This window comes from Apostichopus japonicus, chromosome 3 (genome assembly GCF_037975245.1).
Source record: "Apostichopus japonicus isolate 1M-3 chromosome 3, ASM3797524v1, whole genome shotgun sequence".
NCBI lineage: Eukaryota > Metazoa > Echinodermata > Holothuroidea > Aspidochirotida > Stichopodidae > Apostichopus > Apostichopus japonicus.
In genome coordinates, this window is record NC_092563.1 from 23,327,001 (window position 1) to 23,344,010 (window position 17,010).

The 17,010-nt window shown below is 36.1% G+C and overlaps 1 protein-coding gene across 2 annotated transcripts in view; it reads left to right on the forward strand.

Moving 5' to 3' along the window:
- The first annotated feature begins 1,047 nt into the window (after positions 1–1,047).
- The window catches only part of LOC139965529 (adenylate cyclase type 2-like), a 64,032-nt gene continuing 48,069 nt past the window's right edge, over positions 1,048–17,010 (forward strand). Inside the window, exon 1 of one of the 2 annotated variants that reach the window (XM_071967969.1) lies at positions 1,048–1,254. The gene's annotated coding sequence lies outside the window, so the exon portion shown is untranslated. Of the gene's footprint in view, positions 1,255–1,301; positions 1,436–17,010 lie in introns of those variants that run through there. The other variant, XM_071967970.1, reaches the window with a different exon arrangement.

Below are 17,010 nucleotides of genomic sequence, written 5' to 3' on the forward strand. Positions count from 1 at the left end.
AATGTGAAAAGTTCCTCTTCCACCTCCCCACCCCTCCCCCTCTATCTCTCTCCAACATTAACTGAATCTATTTGTGTTGTAGCATGCAATTATGCCACATTCATAATTATAAGTGAATTAACAAACATTGGTATCATGCACTATTTGTCATGCACAGCGGCTCTGAAGGCAGATGTCTCATATTAGTCTGTCGTTTTTTTTACTTGAAGTAAACTAGGTTATTATTTTATTTTTTCACATTCATAAATATCATTTTACTGTTGGATATAACATAGTGAGACTTAGGTGTAGAGGGGAGGGGGGGGGGGGGTGAATGTGAGGGGTGAGATCAGAATGAAAAAAATTGGAGGACCATGCAGTTAATATCGTTGCATTAATTACCAATGAAACTCGGGCTATATCACTTTCTATCAACTATTTGCTTATCATAGTTTGTTTAGTCAACAGTGAACAAAACCAATACTAAATCATAGACAACACATGTATATATAACTTCATGAATATGTTCTTGTGTATGAACGGTTTATGCAACAAGGAAGTTTTACGGACACATCCATCTCTCATCATTTGTTATTGCTCTTACAACAACACAAACGAAACATGTTTATCTCCATGATTCAGATGTACAATATAAACTATCATTTGTTAATGAATCGTCCTGTGTTGCGTGCATGGTGAAGTCTTAATTGATACCTTTGCGAAGCTAATTATAGTCTGTTTTGAGGAGAGCGGTAAAACCCTGTTTATCCAACATGTCCCAAATATCGCATGCTCTTACCTTGCCTTTTACAAGTCACTAAAATGCTTTTCAAAGCAATCTTTAAAGGACCTCTCATTCATCGTCGTTTTATCGCTTTCTTGAAAAGAATAAAATAGGAACTTACAGAGAGGAAGACAAAGAGCATTAACTAATTTAAATAATTGAAGATAAACACATTTCCTTTATAATTAAAGATATATATAGAAAGAAGAAGTTTTTACCTTCCTCTTTAACTTTGTGTTCTTAAAGATATCCTGTTATTGCTGTCATAAGTGCATTGTTGGCAATATCCATCCATTTCTCTTCGACTCAAAGAAAGGAAAACATCGAGGAACCCCCGAACTATTTTAGGCTTTAGCTGACGAGTAATGAGCCGGTCGTACGAGGTAAATGAGCTGGTCGTACTAGAACTAGTCCGTAGAAGATTTCGCTGGCCAATTCTGTACGGAGGTGTTTTTCTTTCTCGACGGGAGTGTCGACATTCGCTGCTTCAGGTACGAAGAGAGACGTGGTTAAAATTATCGCTTTATAATTCCAAGGATATTTGCCTCACCTACTTTCCAGTTTTGACTCGAGGAATGTCGTGGCTTTCACCTTCACTGTGTAAGATTAGCTTCTTTTGAGGTGTCTAGATTACTTTGGGAGATTGACGGCACAAGTTCAAAATCAAAACAGGTTAATTTTAATATATGAAATGTTTTCAGGGTTAATGAGGTGTTCAGGATAACATCTTTCCAGAGCCTTTTTTTTTCTTTTAATAGCTAACAGGGAATTTCGATATGAAACGTTTTCTTCGTAATGTGGCGGCCTTGACAATGTGCAAACTTGCTCTCCTGTTGTCACAGCTACTGTAGATGTATATATGTGTATGTGTTTGAGAATTTGTAAGGTATGATTTTCATTCCTTGCCATTATTCTTACATACTTGTATATATTTCCTTTGCAAGTATCCATTTATGGAACAAATTAAAATAGCACTGAAATTGATTTCATCTTATTCTTGTGAAATAGTTTTGTGATCCTTTTCGGATATAAATTGTGTGGATCGAAGCTTTTCAAGGAATATTTTGATATTCTGTGAGTTTCACACCAATTGGAATATATGGAAATTCAAAGGGCCATTTTGTGGGGGGGGGGGGGAGGGGGAAGAAGACAAGGGCTTTAAGATTCCATGACAAGGGCATTGCATGAACTGTGTGAATTTCTTTTTAATTGTTATAAGTTATGACTAAGAAGCCCCTCCAGTAGTCTGATTTGTAAATTGATGTTATTAAAAACTTAGAACCAATCTCAAAAATAAGAATCAATCAACCTGTTTAGAATATATCTTATTTGTATTAAACTTTTACAAAATTTCTCTCCCCCCACCCACCCCCAAAATAAAACCAGAGGTTAGAGTTCCACAGAAGGTTACCTTTTCATCTAATATTAAGTTTTGTATTGAAGATTCTTTTAGACTTATGGAGAGGGGCTTTGAGGAGGAAGGTGGAGGTAGTAAGGGAGGTTGGGGATGGGTGGGGGGGTGGAGGAAGGAACGCAAGTGGAAAGATTGTTAATTTACATCTATGCATGAGTTTCTCCTTGGTCTGAATATTAAGGTTTTGTTATGAAAACCCCTTGTAAGCCATATGGGGAGAGGGTTTAGGAAGGGAGATTCAGCGAGTTGTAGGGAGGGAGAAAATTTGGAAATGGGTGTCGGAGGGGGCTAGGAGTAAAGAGAGCAATTTGATTGCTATTATACCATCTGTTAGTTCCCTGGTGTATTGAATGCTCCTTTAGGCAATCTTGCAGCAGATTTAAGAACACACACACAGTCTATAAGTGCTAGGCATGGTTAAGTAATCCTATTTTGGTCAGTTGTAAGCCAATAAAAAGTTTCTAAATTTAGATTTTGGTACTTGGCTCATAAAAAGCAGCTGCAGGACTCTGTTCTTTGTCAATGGAACTTATCTGAGTGGATGAGTACAACTTTCAAGGTCTGCTAATTGTATTTAGTTCAAGCAAAGTGAAAAGAAACTCATCTTGGAATGGCTGTAATGTCAGATATTTGAAAGAGAGCAGACTCTGAATTAGGAAAACTTGGTCTTCTAAACTACTGTAAGTAAAATACTATCGAAATTCTACTCTCTTTTTCTTATTTTAAATATACAAACAATCTTTTAGTCAAGCTTCTTTTATGGAATAGATAAAAGTTTATGATAAATGTTTCGGACGTAGTCTTTCCTGTGAGTTTCCGTAATATTCTAAAGTAAGAATACATCCATCGTTCATTATACAATGCAGGTGTGCACGTTGGCAAACTCAGATCATGTATGTATATTTTTTTTAGATCCTCCTGCAAGCAGGAACTCGCGAAGAAGCCATCATTGGCTTATCAAAGCCGCAAGCTGACTGAAGTCAGTCTCTTAGATTCTTGCTTTAACATCCATGATTATGAATTGTCAGTTGTCAACAACTCTGTATTACTGGACCGCATACATTAATCTTGGAGTGACTCGAACTCGAACTTATAGGTGGAACTCGTATGTAAATGGCTGTTGAGAGCATCCATAGTGTTAACTAAGGATACAGTATATTTTTTGTAAAGAAATGGAAACTCAAAAGAGTCCATGGTGTAATCAATAATTTTAATATTTTATGTAAATCAACGTACAACTGAAACCTACAAAATATACGATCACAGAAAAAGAGGGGAAAATGGGAGAAAAGTTTGGCTAGAAAGGGTATCAGACCACGCAGTGACCAGCTGAGAGCACTGGGCTTCTATAACCCTGAGGTCACTGCTTTCGTATCCCCTTTCTAAACAATTGTTTATCCATTTTTCGATTGATAATATTATCTCATAAATGTTCATAAATTTGTGATATCAGTTTTGGACAGTAGAATTCAGCTTATGAAAAGTAATTGTAAGGTGTTTGTGTTCACTTGTCTTTGTTGATGACGACCCTATATGACATCACAAAACAAATGTACCATCTGTATTTCTACATTTTCATTAGTAAAATCAAAACTTTCAACAATGGAAAAAGCTGGAAAGATGAAACAATGGGCTTCATGTTTACAACCTCTGTATATATATATTTAAATAAATAGTACTTTGTTCTACTTTGTTCATTTTTAGCTAAACTGTTGGAACCTTATAGTATTCCTTTGATGAAACAATGATGAAACAATGGGCTTCATGTTTACAACCTCTGTAATATATATAGAAATAGTACTTTGTTCTACTTTGTTCATTTTTAGCTAAACTTTGGGAACCTTATAGTCTTCCTTTGACGTACATAAATGCTTAAAGAGATTTATTCCTGTCACACCTTGGCAAGTTTTGTTATCTGACTGGATATTTAATAACTTGAAAACGTCACGCCTGGATCACGCAAATGATGGAAATATTCCTCCACATTTTTATTCTTCAAATGTTCCTTTGGTAATATTTTCAAATCTGTAATTTTAACCTCAAATCTATCAATTTAAAATACTAAGCATATATGCAATTTAGGGAAGTAACAACTCCCCCCCCCCTCCCCATGCACCCACCATCCACATAAAAAGAAAAAATCAATTAGGTAATTGTCTGCTAAAAAAGAAAATTATGAAATTAAAGGCAACTGCCTTACATATTGAATACTAGCAAACATGTTTACGTTAAGGTGATGATGTTTGTCTAATATTAAGAGGTTGGTGAATTAACTATTTTCTTCAATCGGATGAAATTTAAACCTTTGAAATCCTAGCCGGTGATACTGCCGCTTCTTGCCGATTCAATCTGTCGTTGTGAATCTTATATTTTAATTGGTTATCAGATTCCAGTATGTTATCGCCAGCCATGGGCGTCTGTAAATCACACTCTCCCACAAAGGAGAGATTAAGAAACTTGGCAAGTGATTGTTATGTTAAGTGCATTTTTTACACATTAGTATATAACATGTATATAACATTCATTATGAGATTATGTGTGATGGTATCAATATATGATATGTCCGTCGCTAATACTGTGAGTCTGCTGTTGCCAGGCCCTCACGTACGTGCAGGGTTTTCTATGTTGAAGAGTGTTTACTGAAGGTGTACATTTTCATTTGATAGCTGTACTACGGACAGGGAGTGGGGGGTTGCGTATGTACCTATTGTACCCCTAGCTTTCACATAAGGCCTAGTTGAACAATTGATGCACTAATTGTAAAGATTTTTAACAGATTTATAACATAACCTATAAGTATTTGTCCAGTTGCAACTGTCTGACTCATCTAGCTATTTACATAGAACTATCTGAACTACTTTAATATAATATATAGAAAAGTTAAAAGTTAAATTTTATTTTCCCTCCAAAATATTCGCCATTTATCTTGGCATGAAACTTGAAACTGTTGTCCATTACAGTATGTAGAAATTTAGTCAGGTTTGTCAGTGGTGCTGTTGGAACTTAATAACAATTTAGTCCAGTAATTTCTATTACTGAATAGTACATTCATTAGTAAATGGTTTGGTTGCATGTCAATTTCATACAGTACAGATCCATGCATGGTCCACTTCATGTATAACAATTAGATTCACTCAGGTAATGTGGTGCAATGATCCCATACCACGTGCCATGAGGTCCTATAGCCAGCTCCACCTGCCCATACCGGTGCTGTATGGGACTTGGTATATCTACTGGTGCGGGTGTTGGGGGCTTCAACCCCCCCTTCTGCCCATACTTGTGATATGGGGTCCTCTCTGCCAGCTACACCTATGATGTAGGATCCTTCCTTTGCATGTACAGGTGCTATAGTATCCTACAGTACATCTCCCCATACACCTAGATGTTGTTATGTTTTCCTCTCTCCCCGTAATTATACTATTGGGTTCATTCCCATCATCTGCCCATACAAGTGCTCGGCTATGAGCTCTTCCCTCTGCCCATACTAGACTTACTATATGATGGAGGTCCTTCCTGTCAGAACTGCAGTGCTATGGGGTCTTCCCTCTGCCCGTACCGTTGCTATGGGATCCTTCTACTTCCTGTATGACCTTGCCATCCCCATTTCCCCTATCCATCAAGTCTAATCTGTGTTTTTGAGGTAAATGATGCTTATTATTATCACTTTCAATCTAGATAACATTATTAATATCGCTAATATTTCTGCAATACAACCTGAACAGACAAAATTTTCATCTGTTCCATGTATTGCATTTAATTACAATCAATGTCACCTTGAAGAACTGCAGTATTGCAAATGACTGCATCAAGTAAAATGAACAAAAACAAGGAACAAAAACATCTTTTGAATCTGAGGTACTCATTTGATTGTATCTCTGTGTCGGCCTAAAAAGGATATTACTTCTGTGTTATACCTGTTGTAATTGGATTAGTATTCATAGTGTCTATGCTGTTAGTCAGTCCCAGTGAGGTTATCTTACTGATCTATGTGGTTCGTAGATTTAGGTCACCATACTTTATCTGATGATTGAAACTTTCTGTACTGAGGCCCGAAGGTGAATCAAAACATGAGTAATTAATTAAAGAGATATTCAATCACCGACGATGTGTCACTTTATATGGAAGAGAAGAGATACACATATTTACAGTTGTCGAAATTCCCCATCACAACCTCTTGTTCCTAACTCAACTCAATGGTGATATGGCCTATTGAATGTAATGTATTGTAACCTATTTCGGGCCATGGGGGAGGGCATTCTGGGGCAATGATCCCCCAAATTTCAGTTATGCTCCCTCCCAATTTTTTTTTTCCTTCAAATTTATGGTTTCAGTAACGGACCCCTATGGTGGAGCCATGCTAATTCCCCCCCCTCCCCCTCCTCCCCCTCAAACCAAAATTCTGCCCGACCAAACAAACACTCTGTCCCTCCAAATTTGACAAGCAGGCTACAAGCCCGACCTATTTTGACTCCAGGAAGTGGAACATAGAAGCTGGTCTGTGATGTCATCAGCATGGGAGATGATCTTCAAAAGCTTTACTTTTTTCATTGTATGATACTTTTATTAATTTATCCTTGAAATGTAAAGAAATTTGAAAGTTTGCTTTATAGCTGTTAATGTTCTTGAGAAATTGCATCGGTATGCAATCTTTTAGTAAGAATATGTTTTGTTTAAAGTACTACAATTTGCCCCATATTCAGTAAAAAATGTCGAAAAGCTCTTTTTGATTCCAAGATTTACACATTTGAAGTTTTGATAAATCTCAGTACTGTCAATTTGTGCTAACTATGATTATGATTATTTTAGTCATTAGTAAATTAATCCCTAATTGCAAGCCCACATATATCAATTGAATAATGTGATCTTCCGCTTTTCAAAGAAGACAATCAAATATTTCAGAACATTGCTTAGACCACAAACCTGTGTTCAGTTTCCTTGAAACAAAGTTTGTGAAATCAAAGGGATAACGTAACAGAAAATGAGACAGTCACTCCCTGTACATCATCAATGTACATAATTAGATAATGTTTATCCATAAAATAGAATTGAACTAGAATTGAGAAAAGACTTGAAAAATTGTCAATCATTGATGGATTTTGATGGGCGTTTGCAGCTATCCAGGCTTTCTAATGCCTATGAGAGTGACTAGGACAATTTCCAGTGGAGAAATTATTTGTGATGAAGCAAAACAGAAAACTTGTACAACGCAATTGCCGAGTCGACATCTGAAACTCCATATGCAGCCATCAAATTTCACCAAGTTTTTAATTTTGGTATTTCCATGACACAAAATACTAATGGGCTTTGGTACCTTTTGACCTAAAGATAGTAAATTTCCAGCAATTCTATATTAAAGTCTCAATGTGTGTTTGCCAAATTTTAACTTCGACCTTTACAGCTAACTGCCCTAAAATATCAGTGAAAATAACACCGTTCTATGCAATTTTCATATCAATATTCATTATTTTTATTGAGTTATCTGTCGTTAAACATTTTTTGGCTGAGTAAAATTCGCCAGATTTATTAACGAGTCCGTAGATTCCACAAACTTCAATCAAAATTTGCAAGCCCCGCCCAACAGATCATGCACCAATCAAATCTCTGTTTTGTTTACGACCAAGTTAGGTGGCTTAGGCCTATAGGACTATTTTCAATTTCGTGGCTAGCCTGTGTTAGGTTTCTTCTCTTGAATTGTATCTTTATTTTGGTCTTACCGATGTAGCTTGCAAAATTGTGTTATTTCTTTCCATTTGCATTGAATAAACAGGTGTTTTCAGACGTTTCCTCTGTGGAATTTGGTCAAAAAAGGGGATGGTACGAGTATCAATTAGTTACATTTGTGTAATGAACATGTTGATATGGGCGGTCGCAGTGATTTTACGGTAAACTGTTCGCACAATAAGGGCAATAGAAAAATAAATTTCTTGCTTTCGATTGCGACAGCTTTTTTCAATTAAACCCACCTGGTCAGGGTGCATTTAGAATAGGAAACATTGAATCTGCTTCGAAAGTTTGTTTTCCGAAATTCATGAACAAACATGTATTGAGACTTTAAACAATGAACTGCATTCAGCATTAGTATATCCCTTTAAATGCACAGTAGTAAAGTCAGGAGGCTGCGACTCCTTATCTCAAAGAGAGAATAAATCTTCAACTCCTTAATAATTAGATCTTGGAATCTCTTGATGATTTCTTATCTGGACAAGGGGGGAGAACAAGGCCTATCAACTCACTTTCAGTGTGTGTGCATTGATAGGCTTGATGAAGACATTTACACATAAAAATGACACAGAACTTAACCAGTTATCTGCATTAATTACCTCACATTTTGATCGTATAAACATTAATGATGCTGTATTTACCCTGCTTAAATTAGCTGGATTTACTTTCTGGTGAATCGTATATGGGGTTAGTGGATTTAATGGGTTTGGCAAACTGTCGTCACTTCCAGCTAACGAGGTGAAATAAAGGTTTGTCAACTTCATGGTACACAAAAATTATGCATATCTGTGCCATAAAGGAGTCATTTAAAGCAACAATAGAAAAACGGGAGTTTTTTGGCCTCAAATATGACCTGGTTTATAATGTGTTAGAATTTTGTCAAGGAGAAATAGCACAAGGTTGAAGCAAGGTACCATGGTCATCCCAAGAATTTACCATGAGGACAATGTTTAAAGAGGGAATGTTTGATGGAACAAATGTTCCTTTAAGTTAATATTGTATAAATAATTCAAGTTTAATAAAAGTCACACTTAATTATTTGTTTTAAATTTTCAATATCAATTTATGTCCTGCGAAAAGCCCATTAGTACCATCTAAGAAAATGGTTTTGGACAATTGAGAACAAAATCTGTCGTAATTGAGATTATTTAATCTGTCGTAACAGATTCTTTATTCTGTCATAATAGATTATTAAATTTTCGTTTCATCTGTCGTAGTGGATAAATAAAGTGTTACGACAGATTGATATCTTTTCCTTCCTTTTCTTGAGGGGTGGGGGCGGGAAGGGAGACTAATGGGCCAAACTGTGTTTGTTTCAATAGCAATCTCCTCTTTTTTTTATGTACAATGGCAGTATAATGGACTCGTGATTTTCCGAAAGTTTTTTTTTAAGGGAAGCAACATTGGCATCATTAGCAGGCAATTACTGTGTGAATGAGAGGGCGGGAGGGGGGGGGGGGGGGGGGAAGGTTAGTCAGATTTTTTTCCTGAGGAGTATGTTCTATATTTGCTATTAATTGGCACAGAAATGAACTGCACCTATGCAAAACAATCTTTCCTCAGGTTTCAAAACACAAGATGCATTAACTTGTAGGCCTACTTTCATGATATTATTGCATAAATTCACTGTGATATATGAAAAATATGCTTTGTGCTATGAAAAGAGATTTTAACTTAATTTATCATTTTAGCGATTGGTATTTTGTTGTCATCGTACTGTTTTATGTCATAGTATGATTTGTCCTTTGTGATGTCACACATGGTAGGAGCAATATGTTACCACAATTAGCTGACAGACACTCCTCATGTACCTCCTCCCAATTTGAGAAATACTTGTTGTTGACAGAATTAAGAGGAGAGGGTTTGCCAAAGAACAGAGCTAGCATACTGAGGGAGATGAGGAATGTATCAGGGAGAAAAAGAACCCACAATAGTTGACAGATTGTCACATTCTTCTTGAAGAAGGACATTAAAGGGATCCTATGGTGGAGGACAATTAATGTGACACTTTGAAGGAGAAAATATTCTATTCTGTAGTGAACAAAAGCAAAAACATGTCAACATCATGTTCCTAACTCTAGAATTGGTTGTTTGAATGTAAAATATGTTTGACGAGATAAAATCCTTCCTTGTTCCAGGGAGTGGACCATATATAGTATAGTAAGTGGCCTAGCTGGGATATGGCCAGGGTAGGTGTAATTCAAAAATGTTTACTTTCCGTTTTATGAGGTAGTTGGTGATTTATTATTGAAATGTGATACATTTGAAAAGAATATTATTTTTCCTCATTGAATAAAATTATCTGCACATAATATGAATAAAACCCAAAAGGAAAGACTTGTTTTGGCTATGAGTTGCCATGGCAATTCTGTTGCCAGATGGTATTCATAAAATTGTAAAAGAGTTTTATCTCTGACTGATATACAAATGATAAAAGTGTGTCGTTTTGATCGAAATATGCAGACAATTTTCCAGCAAGCTTTGATAAACGATGAAAGTCAGCAAAATAAATCAGAGTCTGTTGCTTAAGAAACGATACTCGTGACCAAAATTATCACATCTCATGGGCCAACTGGTGACAGTATCTTTGTCTAAAGTGTACTACCCACGAGGGTATTAATTCTCACCGCCAAAATTTCTGTTTTTCCATGTCTTCCTCTTTTTTATCTGATTACATGTTTGGATATAAATTCCCTTCCAATAATTTGTTTATCTCTTCGAATGTATACTTGAGGGATTCTTTTGGCATCGTTGGCCGGTGAAATCTTTGGGGCCGTCTGACGATGTTCCGTTTCATCCAGTCGTTTGTTGATCATCAAAGTAATAGGCCTCTTTGTTGCAAACCTTTCTACTTCTTTTTACGTTTCTTTTTAATCAGATAAACTTTGAGAACTCTTGTCAAATTTACTTTAAAAAAAACAAATTGTTTCCCCCTTCCCCTCCCCCTCATTTTCAACAACACATATATAGCAATTTTCACTAAAAACTGTCGATTATCGCTCGAAACGAGATACATGATTTCAATATAAAATGAATATTCATTAGCGATTAATTACAGACTCTGCTCGGTTTCTGAAGATATTTTTTTCATCGAAACAGCTTTGCATACATTACTGTATAATTATGATTGTTGGCGATATTTGACAAAGTATTAAATTGTTCTGAATTGAGACCATATGCAGAGCATACTGTAAACACTGTGCAGTTTAATATGAATTTATATAGACAAAGTCATTCCGATACATATTATTTTCATCAAAATTCAAATAGTATTGAAGTTAAAAATCATAAAATGGCATGTTTATCATTCTCATTTGCTTCCATCCCCTTGTTTTCATTTTTTAGTGACCTTCCAAGGTCTTATGAATTATCTTGCTTTATGTTTTGTCTGCTTCATCTATTGATTTAACACTTTAATTAAAAACCAAACAGTGCGTCCCTAACGATCGATCCTCAAGCCAAAAATCAATAAACCCTTGTCCGACACTAAGATATATGTTGGCTTTTGTAATAAGAGAGGGTGATATCGGGACCTCCCGAGACCAGGACTGTAGGTCTTGACTGTCGACTAACGTCCACTCTGCGGTAATCTAAATTGAAAAATCGATATATCTTTGACAAGATCAGACCGCAGCAGGTATTCTTGCCTTCTTGATTTGAGATGTTCATTTTTTCGGTGGATGCTTAGTTGACAGGTTCAGACTAATGAAATCATGTTTATTTAATTTTCACATTGTTGTGATACAGTACTCTATACATTTGCTTCACTAGATACTTCTGAGGTTATGGATAAATTTCATATACAGTAAACTGTTAAATACAGTAGTGTTGGATATGATATCCAAATTTAACAGTTATATATGTTTGTGCACTTTGTGATGTGGAGGGGGTAGGATGGAGGGGTGGGTTGGAGGGGGGAACTCAAAAGTAATATAATCTCTTTTACATTTACGATGTGATCATGTGGTGGATTTTGAAGCATGATCAACTTGGGAACAAAAATTCATTTATCAGACAAGATGTTGACGTCAAACTTTAATGTACAATATTGTGTGGATATGGTATAAAGACATTATATATTTATCTGTATGGTGGGGAGGGATGTGGGGAGGTGCAGTATTTGCTAAGATTATTACCCTAACATCTTGGTCTTGTTTAATCACAAGGAAAAATATTTAATTTTAACTCAGCAAAATGCTATGCAAAGGTGCAGTCATCACCCTACATATGTTAACATTGTATAACAATTTCAGGAAAAATCTTGAAGGTTTTTCCTGGTTTTTGTCTTTGGACAACCAAGCCCTTACATTTTGGTTAGCAAAATTAAAAGGGAGCAAAATAACACAAGACCATGCAATATGTACACTGTAGGAGAGATGTGCAATTTGGTGAACAGAACAGCATGTGGTATGGTGTGGTGAATAGAATACCAATATGTACACTGTAGGAGAGATGTTTGGTGTGGTATATAGAACACCAATATGTACACTGTAGGAGAGATGTGTTGGTGTGGTGTGGTGAATAGAATAACCAACTTTGGTGTGATACCAATTTATCATTTTTCCTGTAGTTTTAGTTAGTTTACTGTACAACAAAGTCTGAACTTGATGTACTAAAACAACTAGTCATCCATCAAACAGCATGCAAATCTGATTTTGGTTGACCAAAGAGAAAATATGTATGTCCAGACAACCTGATGACTAGACGATCATTAACAATTTGCCTGAATTTGTAGACAAGAAACCTAATTATATTCAGTGTTTGATGGAGATTCCTATCCACTGCTATAACCTTCATATATCATGAAGCTATAAGCAGTCAATATCACTACCTAGATGATAGTAACTATTAAACAGGCATGGATTCACAGGGTCATTCTACAATCCCTCCCCCCCCCCCTTCCCAGCCTCTCTCCAACCCCACTCAAAAATTCAAAAGTATCATTTGTGCACAACCTTGCATTTAGACCTCAAGGCCAACCCCTTCTCCCTGCTAGACATTTTTTCTTCAAATTGTCCTATAAGGTATTCTAGTTGCATATCTCTACCTTTTCAAAACAACGCGATGATTATTTCTACCAAATTATTTTAGCTAAGTTGTTGATCGAGGAAGCTCTTCTTTCTGATAGATTAATGTTGAAACATTTGCAAAATCCTGGATGATTTCACAGTGAAAACAATTTCACAAAAAGCACACACACATACACACATATATAAATATATATACAGTATATATATACAGTATATATATACAGTACATATATATTATATATATATATATATATATATATATATATATATATGTATAGCTTAATTACTTTCACCTAAGTGATAAAGCACTGAAGTACAGCAATAGAATTGTGTGAAGGACTTATTGCCAGGGTACATTTCCATCAATTTTCATCAGTTTGTACTTTCTGATTGCAGATAATCCTCTCTAGAGTTAAGGTGTACTCTTGGAATGGATCTAAATTGGGGATTAAGTATTCATACTGTAGCATCTAAGTAAATTTGATGTATCTATTACTTCGTATGATAGTGTAGTGGAAAAGTGTTTTTTTGTTTTGTTTTTTTGATGGCACCTTCAATAACTGATATTTGTAATCATTTGCCTCAATGGGTTTTTCGATTGTTTTATTGAGAAAATATAGTCGTCGAATATCTGCAATACAATAGAAGATCAACAATGAGACAAGAACATAGAATTGTATATAGACAGAAATGATAAATACCTCGGACAGTTTAGGGAGAGAGGCAATATAGTTTAGTTCAAGGAGATCGTTGTTGGAGTCGTCGCATTAAAGGATTTGTGAGATATTCGGACCAAAATGAGGTATTGTAATTGAAAACGTGACAAATATAGAGACTAATTTTGCAGAGATGGATAGCTTCATGGAATTTACAAGAACAGGCGAGGGTTATTGTAAACAATAACAACATCCATGCAATTTAGAATGCAATAGCTGCCTATTAGCCATGATTGGAGAAGGAGGCCTTTGCATTTTAAATTCTTTCCAGCTTAAATGCAGAATACTATATCGGTAAGGTTTAAATATTAAGGACAAAACCCAGTAGAGACCCTGTAGCATTTCTAAGGGTATCATAGTGTGTATAGAAGTATTTATTTTTCTCTATGTAATACTGAGTATTGTGAGAAGTCACATATGTAATGTTTGCCCTAATTATGGAAAAGTATTGCTGTTAACAAACTTAATATTTTTCTAAAATTTATTATTGTGTGCATTAATTCTAGGTAATTTCCAGTGTTCCTTTGGAATAATATCCCATTCATGAAGCATTTTGAATGGTCCATTTTCTTTTCAAATACTGAAAGAAATTTAAAAATTGATTGCAGTTATTTTTCTTCTCCCTTTTCCCCCCATGTCACTTAACACTAGTTAGTTAGGAGAAGTTTCCGTAGAATGAATAAGCCCCCATGTGATTTTAACACTAGTTAGTATGGAGAAGTGTCTAGATTTAATAAGAACTGTCTTAAATAGAAAATTGTTTCTCCTCACTAATTAATCATTATTCATTTAGTGATGTAATCTAGCTTGTTGTCTTTGCTTGATCATTTCAAATCTTGGGGTTGACTTGTATTGTAGGTTTGATGAAATTGCTGGCAATATCTCATGACCAGCTGCAATCATAAAATAGCTGAATCAGGCAATGGGGACACAACATACCTTTAAGTTAAGCTCCCGATGGAAAACAATCATGCTTATGTATTTATAAACAAAAAAACATTTCACAAGCTTGAACAAGATACTGGTAAGGCCAATTTACAGATCTTACATTGACGTGCATTGCCGTGAGATATCGTGTGGGTACTTTCAATTGAAGGAATAGGTAAGATGAGAATTTTAATCCGTTACATTAGTAAGTTCTCTGAATTAGTAAATTAAGGGTTAGCCAGGGGGATGATAAATTAGAGACACATGGTCTGTTAGGCCAATACTAGTAAACATCATTAAATCAAGGCACTTGAATGTGGTAACAGCGATTAGCCCAATTGACACCTACCTTGGGACCTAGTGCTGACTATAATACATTATACAAATATAGCTAGATATGCAAGAGTGGCTACAGAACATCTAGTGTACCTCAGTCAACTGTCAAAAAAAAAGTTTTGCAGAAACAATACGGCTTGCGTTCGACGTATTTTGACGTTTGTACCGAATACAAATTCATGTCACATCTTTTTTATCTGCTATAAACTTTGCTGTCATCAATTTTTTATTTCCTTTTTACCAGACCTTAGGTGTGTGTCATATTTGTCAAAGACTACATACTTTTATATATATCTTCTGTATTGGAGCAGGAAAAAGAAAAAACTTGGGCCTCTACTCGTTACTTTACATTTTCGGCTTAGGGTTAAATTTCCCTGCAACTGTTTTGATTAGAAGTATTAGGCTGATCGATGACAAGAAGCTATCAGAGCTTCACTCCTTTCTCTTCTCCCAGGGCAAGATTTGTGGCAATGTTATTTCAGCCACATTAATGCAGGCTCATAAGCTAGAGGTAGACATATGTGAGCCTTCTCTAAACATGACTAAACATTTCTTGATTTGTAATAACTGATGTTTAATAATGGGAGGGGGGAGGGGGGCGGAAAGAAGTTATCACAATTGTCATATTAACATTTCCTAGAGTATCCTCATTTCTGCCTTCTCTGTCAAAATTGCCTGAAGAAATCAATTTTAATAATGGTAATGTGTCATTTTTACTGCTCTGATGTGTTTGGAACTTTTAAACCTTGCAAAATAGCTAGCTCGTCTGTCAAAGTATTTTTGTACAAATTCAGTGTGTGAATAATACTACATGGTGGTGTTCTTCCCATTATTAGAAACAAAAATCGTCAGGCGTGTAGCCAGGAATTTGCCAAGGGAGGGGCAAAAACTGTAGACTCGGCATTGCAAACTATCTAAGCGTAGCTCCACCATGGTTGGCGCGAAGCGTACAAGAAAATTTTGGCTGTAAATGCCTCCCAGATAGCTGGAAATGGCACTTCCCAGGCCTTGTAAGTTGCATCTTAGCATTTTCTCTTTTGAAAATACTAGCGATATCATAAAAATATTAAAAAAAAAAAAAAATATGCCCAAGGGGGGGCGGCTGCCCCCTTTGCCCCCCCCTTGGCTACGCGCCTGGTGGTCGTAGCGTGCATCCTTTTGTCGTACACGTCTTCGCTGGTTTTACGTAAGTACTACTAATTTTCCATCCTTAGATGTCAACTTTGTTTTGGATGATAAATACTGACAGTCCAGAGCTTATACATGTAATAAGTGTAGCAGATGGTAGAAAATAAAGAAAGCTAGAATTTGGATGCATTTTATTTGATTCTTATCAAATGAACTTTATATTCTGACAGAGTTGTAACTAGATCGTTTTCACTGCAAATGTTTCGTTGTGTTTTAATGCCAAAACAAGAAGACCAAAAGAAAAGGTTTACCAAGGATACTGTGGCCTGCAGAAGTGTGAAATCTTGGGACAAATATTCTACCAGAGCAGTTAGTGTGTACATGGGAAGTAGAGTAACTATAGCAACAAGCTGAACTGAGCGGTAGTTGGAGTTATGAAGGATATCTAACATTGTTAAAAGTTTGAATTAATCATGTGCAGGTTACAATGTTAACCTCCTTCACATCCCCCTCTCCCAAATACAATGGCACCATTGTAACAGTCCATGTGCACCATGTGCACAATGCACCATTTGCACCATTGTAACAGTCCATGTGCACCATTGTAACAGTCCATCTGTACCAGTGCACCATTGTAACAGTCCATCTGCACCATTGCACCATTGTAACAGTCTATCTGCACCATTGCACCAGTGCACCATTGTAACAGTCCATGTGCACCATTGTAACAGTCCATGGCACCATTGTAACAGTCCCTCTGCACCATTGTACTAGTGCACCATTGTAACAGTCCATGTGCACCAATGCACCATGTGCACCATTGTAACAGTCCATGGCACCATTGTAACAGTCCATCTGCACCAGTGCACCATTGTAACCGTCCATGGGCCTTCTAGTTGCAAGAGTACACAACACAAATTGCGTGAAAGAATTAAATGAGGGAAGGTAACGGAATTAGGGTTAGTTGTGTGATAT